Source organism: Lathyrus oleraceus, chromosome 1, assembly GCF_024323335.1.
Source record: "Lathyrus oleraceus cultivar Zhongwan6 chromosome 1, CAAS_Psat_ZW6_1.0, whole genome shotgun sequence".
In the NCBI taxonomy this organism is placed as follows: Eukaryota; Viridiplantae; Streptophyta; class Magnoliopsida; order Fabales; family Fabaceae; genus Lathyrus; species Lathyrus oleraceus.
Window position 1 is genome coordinate 26,418,780 of NC_066579.1, and position 8,185 is coordinate 26,426,964.

The window sequence follows — 8,185 nt, forward strand, 5'->3', positions numbered from 1 at the left end:
TCTGTAGGATGATCACAGCTGGCCAGGTTAAGGAATGGCCTAGTAGGAAACACCTATCAGCTAGCAAACTAACTGTCAAGTATGCCATCTTACACAAGATTGGTTCAGCAAATTGGGTACCTACTAATCACATATCTACCATCTCCATTGCTCTTGGGAGGATCATTCATGCCATTGGAACTAAGATGAATTATGACTTTGGAAATTTTATGTTTGATCAAACCATCAGACATGCCTCCACCAACGCTGTAAAGTTGCCCATTGCATTCCCTTCCATCATCTGTGGCATCATCCTGAGTCAACAACCAGGAATCCTAAGTGCTAGTGATATTCCAAGCAGGAGGAAGACCCCTCTATCAATTCACTATAAGCTTTTTGAGGGTAGTCATGTCAATGATGTTGTCATGACATCTGCAAGAAGGGAACCTGCATCTCAAGGGAACCTAATTGACCAACTAAGAGAAACCTGTAGGGAATTGGAGAATGGTATAAATGTGGCCAAAGCAAGAAAAGAAGCTTTGGAAGCTCTTATTTATAGCCTGGAAAAGGAGGAGATAGAAAAAGTTGGTAAGGACTCACAGAGGCAAAAGCACAGTCCTGTACCAACTCTGAAAGCTCTGATGGCTCTGAAGATGAAGAAGAAGGCGAAGATGATACTTCTTCCTCTGATTGATGGTTCCTCCTCTTGTTTGTTAAAGAATGAAGACGGTGAAGCTGGTGGGTCTGATGTTCTGGGAGATGTTCTGTTGCTGCTGCAATATGGAGTTATTTGTTTTTGTATTTTGTGGCAGTCCTCTTGATGCCTGTTATATAATATTTAGGGCTCTTAATGAGTTCCTTGGATTTGTTCATTATTCCAGCTATCACAGCTGTGTTTAATGATGTTGTGTACTTCCTGAATATTCTGTTTTAACATGCTTAATGTTATAACATCAGTTTTAACTTTCTCTGCCAGGCTAATAGACATTTATTTTGTCTGATTGCTTACCTTTGGTCAATTTTGACTAAAAAGGGGGAGAAGTGCTTGATATGGAAGTTGGATGTGGCTGAAGTACAACTATTATTGAAAGAGGTGCACATGTGCTGATGTTGAAGCAGATGTCAGTATGACATTCTGGCTGGTACAGGTGCTGGAGTTACAGTAGCTGTTATATTTGATGCATGCACAGATTTAGGGGGAGAAGAAGTACCCTGATGCATTGTGCATTTGTGTGTCTTACTAGTTACATCCATAACTAGTAATTCTGATTGTTGCACAGATTTAGGGGGAGGAGAAGTACCCTTGTGCATGTGTGTATTACTAGTAGCCATAGCTAGTAATTGTTTTGCTTCTGCTGCTGATTAAACTTCTGTTATGTTGTTTAACTGCTGATAGTTTGCCTTGTGAACAAAAAGGACAGATATATGTTTTAGCCAAAATTTGCCAAAGGGGGAGTTTGTTGATTCTAAGTGTTGGCAGCAATTTTGGTAAAACAAAGAGTGTTCACAAGATGTCATGTGTGATGTCTTAACATGAGATATCCTATGTACCTGCTGGAGTTAAAGAACATGTGCAAGCAGGATTGTTTCAGAATGCCACATACAATGACAAGGCTTCTGATATTGGTTGTACCTGCTGGAGCTTATATGGAAGACATGTTCATGCAGGATTTTTCAGATGACATACACAATGTCATGGCATCTGATATGGTTGTACCTGCTATAAAAGGAAATTGGATTATGCAGGATTTTTCTAGGATGTCAGACCCGATGTCATGACATCCTGTACACAAAATATTCAGTATGAATGTCTGGTGTTTTGTGATTGCACAAGTATTGGCAATCATTGGTTGATTGAAGATATGGCTAGCTGGCGCATTCAATCAGGGATTTCAACCAGATTTGATTATTTTCCAAGGAGATCTATACACCTGTTATAAAAAGATTTGATTGGAAAATATATTTAGGGTTTTCAAGATATCCAAGCCCAGCAGATTGCTTCTATAAAAAGGGGCTTAGAAAACCTATTTGAACACACAACCAAGACTGAGCGAAATTTAGAGAGAGAGCTAGGGTTTGTGTCTGTAGGTCATTCAAGTCATCCATTGATGATTGAATTGGACTAATTTGTCTTCTTGATCAAAGTTGTGAAGCAAGATCAAGAGTGTGTCTTCTTGATTGAAACTGTGAAGTAAAATCAAGAGTTTTGTAATTGAAAAGTATTTTCTTTTCACAAGGATTGTTGTTTAAAATCATGGGTGTGTGATTGTAAGGGAAGTGAGTGGGTTATCATATCTAAGAGTGCTTAGGTAGAAGTTGCACGGGTAAAGATTAGGTGAGAAAGACTGTAACTTGTTGAAGTGTACGGATAGTCTTTGAACTAATTCTATTATAGTGAATTTCCTTCCTGGCTTGGTAGCCCCCAGACGTAGGTGAGTTGCACCGAACTGGGTTAACAATTGCTTGTGTGATTTGCTTTACAATTCTGTTTACATTTCCATTGTGTATTAACAGATATTAGTGTCGTAACATCACCATCGACATCTTATATCTGTACCAGAATTTCATGCTGCATTTTGAAAACTAGGTGGTGGTTGACTGGGAGCAAATAACGTGTTATTATTCTTGTAAGAGAAATTAGGGCGATTCCTCCAACCTGGGTTGTAAGTATTTGAGTATGGGTTCCCTTGGGCATAATCTACTTGGTCGGATGGGATTCCAGCCAATAATTTACATTCAGAGAAGATGTGTCCAGGAACTCCACATATCTCGCAGTTTGGAGTTACCGCATCTACGGTAGCTGCATGAGTTATGGTTAAGCTTTCAATCTTTTAAGAAAGGCGTCTACTTTGGCACTGACGTGGTCTATGCCACTAACTTCATACATGCCACCCTTTGTTTGGGACTTTTCCACTTGAGTTCACTCACTTCCCCATTGGTAATGATTTTGTGTCATGTTCTCAATGAGCTGATATGCTTCATGGAAAGGTTTATCTATCAATGCACCTCCAGCTGCAATGTTTATGGTTAGTCTTGTGTTATACATGATACCATTGTAGAAAGTATGGATTATTAACCATTGTTCTAGGCCATAATATGGACAGAGTCTCATCATGTCCTTGTATCTTTCCCATGCTTCAAAGAGTGATTCTCCATCTTGTTGTCTAAATCCATTAATTTGGCTCCTTAGTATAGCAGTCTTGCTAGGTGGGAAATATCAGGCTAAGAAGGCTTTCTTCAATTCATTCCATGTTGTAATGGAGTTTGAGGATAGAGACTTGAGTCAAGCTCTAGCTATATCTCTTAAAGAAAATGGCAAAAAGGGAGTCTTATTTCTTCTAGAATGACGCCATTAGCTTTTATCGTGTCTGTGTACTACACAAACACTAATAAATGGAGATTATGATCCTCGATGGGATTTCCTGGGAAGTGTTTTTTTGCACAGTTTGCACCAAAACGGGTTTCAACTCAAAATTGTGTGCCTCAATGGCAGGGGGTGCAATACTCGAGTATGACTCCTCTTGGGATGAAGCAACGTAGTCCTTGAGAGGACGGTTTTGGTTTGCAGCCATATCTCAGTCTAGGATATTATACTCTAAGCGAAGCTGTCTTATTCAGCGTCTGAGGATAAAACACTTGATTTTGTTAATGGGTTATGCTAGCTCTTCCTTTGAGGAACGAGTGTTTGGCATACAAAGAACCAACTAGTAGGAAAATATAACTAAACTTTTTTCCTTAGTCTATACAGTGCAACAACGGAGTTACGATATTGACTAAATTAGTCCCTAGAAACGGTGCCAAAAACTTGATGGTTGATATTCCACAAGTGCACGGAATCAATCGCAGTTTTAAAAGATATCGAGCCCACATGGATCAATAATCAACCTTATCGTTATCTATTGATGCTATGTAAATCTGAGGCTATAAATCAAAAATAGGGGGAGACTCAAACTAAGAAATTAAAAATAAAATAGATCTTAGAAAACATATCAAATAAGAGAGACCAAAATGTGGTTTCTAGTGTACCTCTGGGACTCAATAAATCCTTGGTGTTTGGTGTGTTTTAAAAATACTTTTCGGCATAAAGTATCAGTTTAAAAACACTAGTCTCACGCCGTCGTGCTATTGTCATGTGTTACATTTTGAAACCACAAATGTTTAGCTGTCGCTCACCCATTTAAGTCATGGAACAATTTTTGAAAACCAACAAGTCTTAATTAACTGCTAAAGCATTGTCACTATTTTTAGAATTAATATCCAATTTTTACTATCTGGCGCGAGTCTCGCCCAGTCATGCTATTGACCTGAACCTTAGTGTTTTTGCTCTCTCGCAAAACCTTTTTGACCTTAAGGCTAAAAACCGAACCTGAATTTTTTTTTATGTAAAAGTTATGCCAATTCAATTTACTGAGTCCCGTCGAAATAATAGTCCCTACATATCGGATTCTATAAACTTAGCTAGACATAACGTACATACAACTCATGTTATTGTTTGAGGCATACAAAGCATAAACATGATAGAGATGATATATATGTATATATATATATATATATATATATATATATATATATATATATATATATGTGTGTGTGTGTGTGTGTGTGTGTGTGTGTGTGTGTGTGTGTGGATTATGATTAGATTTAGCAATACAAGCACACAACACCAGATTCAAGCATACATTACTAACTAGTAATAAAAGCATATAAACCTTACGAGAATTGCAACAATAAGAGAAATCAAATGCGGAAAAACTTCTAAATAAATATAACATCAAGATTAATCTTCAACGATCCAAGTAGTGAAAAGACTTATGAATACAAAGCAATGTACTAATACCTCATTGTGAATGATTAGTACTTTTTACGATAAATATGTGCCTAATGAAAAGCAGAAGACTTGGATGCCATGAAACTGAATGCTAGGTCCTTTATATAGTGAAAAACTGGTCAAAATTGCTTCCAAAGTTGTGTGAGAAGTAGTGGAGATAAATCAGGGAAGTGGGAAAAACTGAATTCTTTCTGTTGAAATTTTCAGGAGATGCACTGCATGGCAGACGCCATGATGCTTGTGGCAGTCGCCACAAGTATAAAAAAACAATTCTGGCAGTTTTTACTGCTTGGCGGATGCCATGGTATGTGTGGTAGTCTCCATACATCTTTGATTGCGTCTTCTTCGTTCCTTTTCTGTCTCTGGTGGGCTCCTTGACTGCCTTGTCATTGCAGGCGCCATGTAGGTGGCCATAAGTGTATTTTTTCCATTTTTCTCCGCTTTGCGTTGTTTTCGTCTGGTTTCTTCATGTATCGACTCCTACTTGTAACTTACCTGTAACATACATAAATTACCAGCATAACACTACAAAATTCTTTATAGTGACACTAAAACATGTGTAAATCGATTCCAAATAAACTATGTGTTTCAGTGTTATCAATTGGCAAATTGCATCCTCGGATTAGATGCTCGAGCATATTAGATCCCAAGATGAAAATACGGAGCCTAAAGTGCCCCATGATGAACATTTTGAGGTACAACATTAGCAGAAGGTGCCCTAGGGTAGGAAAAAGGAATTCCAGAGTTTGCAGACAAAAGACCTTGATATGGGTATTGCACCGCAGGTTAAGTAACTGGAGAAATCTTCACATGAATGGGAGGTCCTCTATGCTCATTTTCAGTCTTGGCAGACGTTTCAGCAGTTACAGGCACGGAGTTCTAGCAAGGCTTCTCTGTAAAGCATATCAACTTCTTATCAAGGAGCTTTTGAACTTTGGTCTTCAAGGCCACATCGACTTCTATAGAGTGCCCCATGTATCCAACATGGTATCCGCATGTGGCATTAGGATTATGCTTAGGAAGATGTAGAAACCTAGCAGGCTCGATCTCTTTGGTACAATTGCTCCAGCGTGAATCTAGATAGGAAGTAGATGCATATAAGACATTGGAATCAGATCATAGCAATGACGTCTCCTCTCTTGATCATTGTTCCAACTGTTGTTTTGCTACTACTTTTGCTCCTGGTTTCCTTGAGTGGGCATCCGATTCGGTAGGGGATACTTCTCTTGGGGACAAACTGACAGACTGCCCGTAGTTGCATTATGGATTTCACATATATTTAGTCTGTTCCCCAGTTTGTTCACCAAACACAACTTGATATGAGAAGTTTGATGTCATATTGTCTAGGAATAATTCTAAGAAGGAGCAAAGGTTTGTTCATGAGCTGTCATGCTCGCTAGGCGAAGCCCACGTGTTTTGAAAAAAAAAACAGAAAACGAAAATAAATAAATAAATAAAAGAAAAAATCTTGGACCTGGACCTCTCTCATTTGAGCCCACAGGTCCACAAAAATCAGGTTATAAATTCAGAGTTTCAGTGAAACAAAGTTCATTCTATTCCTATTACCCTGTCTGGGAAAAAGATAGTGAGAGAAGAACCCTGGGGAAAAAGATAGTGAGAGAAGAGCTAACAGAGTTCAGAGCAATCTCCAGGCAACTCTGAAAGGTTCATTCTGACTCACACACTTTCAGCTAAAGCAAACCCTAACATTGGTTTGCAAATCCAGCCGTGCCATTTGATTTCAACCAATCTCTCCAATCAGGTTTGCCCTATATCCATCATCTTTATGCTTTTAATTTGAATGCTCTAAATGTATGAGGTATTATGGGTGAATTTGATACCCTTTTAATGCATGTGTTTGACAAGAGGTTTAGGCCTCCTACCCTTGGTTGCTTTTTGTGAGCGTTTTGTGAATTTTAATGGCATGATTCATGTGGTAACATTTTGATTTGGGGGCAACTCTTGGTTACCCTATTTTGTTTCTCTAACCTGTTTGTTGAGTTTTGTTTTGTGAGGGCTCATATGACTCTTACAGAGATGGTTTGCCTGGTGTTCCACTTTATTTGTGGGATACCGCCTGGAGGTTTCATTCCGATTACCTGTACTGACTCACTTTATTTGATGGTGTTAGCTTGGGAGGATCTCAGGGTTTCCTTGTTCCGTTAATTACTGTTACTTCGGATCTTTATCCGCGTGGTACTTTTACATTTTTCCCGCATTTTACTGCTTTCCTAGCTGGAAGACCTCGATAGGAGGCAATGTTTTTGTGTGTTTATTTTTTTTACAGGTTCCTTCGTCAAGGACTGCCTTTTTGCATGAGCATCCCAAACCCTAACCCTTCATTGATTTTTCTTCTCCTAAACACACGTTTACTCCTTCTACTACAGGTGAGTAAGTCTCCAAAGGTCGAGCATCCGGTAGATTGCGTAGTAACGTCGTCCGCCCCCAAAACATAATCCTTAACCCCGTAGTTAGCCGAACTACGGCTTGCTCTGATTCTCATTCCAGATGAGATACGTAGGCATAAGACGCGATGTCTTAGCGAGCACACATCCCCCCAACCCATAGGTCAGCCGAGCTACGAAGACTCTGATTCTCATATTCAGATGAGATACGTATGCAGTGGATGCGACATCCGCGCGAGTCATTTGCATTTAACCCCTTTTTTAGTAAACAACACAAGATAAACTCACACCCTTTAGACAAGAACTACAAAAGTGGATCCCGTAGAGTACTACGGATGCGTAGGGGTGCTAATACATTCCCTTCGCATAACCGACTCCCGAACCCAAGATTTGGTTGCGAGACCTTGTCTTTTCCTTTCCTCTTTTCAGGTTTACTTCGAGCGTTTCCTTTCCCTCCTTTGGGATAAATAACGCACGGTGGCGACTCTTCTGTCCTTTTCTTTCGCCGATTGTTTTTTTCGCACATTGTATTTTTCAGGTTGTGACAGCTGGCGACTCTGCTGGGGACCCGGTTTCCCTAAGGAAGTCCCTCCTAGCTTTTGTAGTTTGTTTGTTTATTGGGTGTTCATGCTTTTGTACAGTTATTTATTTACCTGCTTTACCTTATTGCATTGTGTACGTATCATTGCTGTATCTGTTGGCTGGCTATGGCTGCTTGGTGATCTTTGTGAGATGATTTCTATACCCGAACTCGAGTGCACTTAGGATAGGAGAATGGCATAGTCTTGTCGACTTGTGTGGAGTTATTCCTTAGCAAGTTGACTTGCAAGCCCATTCACTTGGTGGAGGTCACGTTGAGATCAATAATGTCACACAAGTAAGTTGTGGTTAGACATTACTTTTTCCAATATAGACCTTAGAAGCCGAGGACCTTAGTTTACCAAACCCATCTTGGCCTATTCGTAGAACGTAG

General features: G+C 39.5%; 1 non-coding gene across 1 annotated transcript; it reads left to right on the top strand.

Moving 5' to 3' along the window:
* Positions 1-3,065: 3,065 nt before the first annotated feature.
* LOC127117105 (small nucleolar RNA R71) lies at positions 3,066-3,172 on the top strand. The gene has a single exon (XR_007801865.1). It is a non-coding gene; the product is annotated as a small nucleolar RNA R71 (small nucleolar RNA).
* Positions 3,173-8,185: the final 5,013 nt, after the last annotated feature.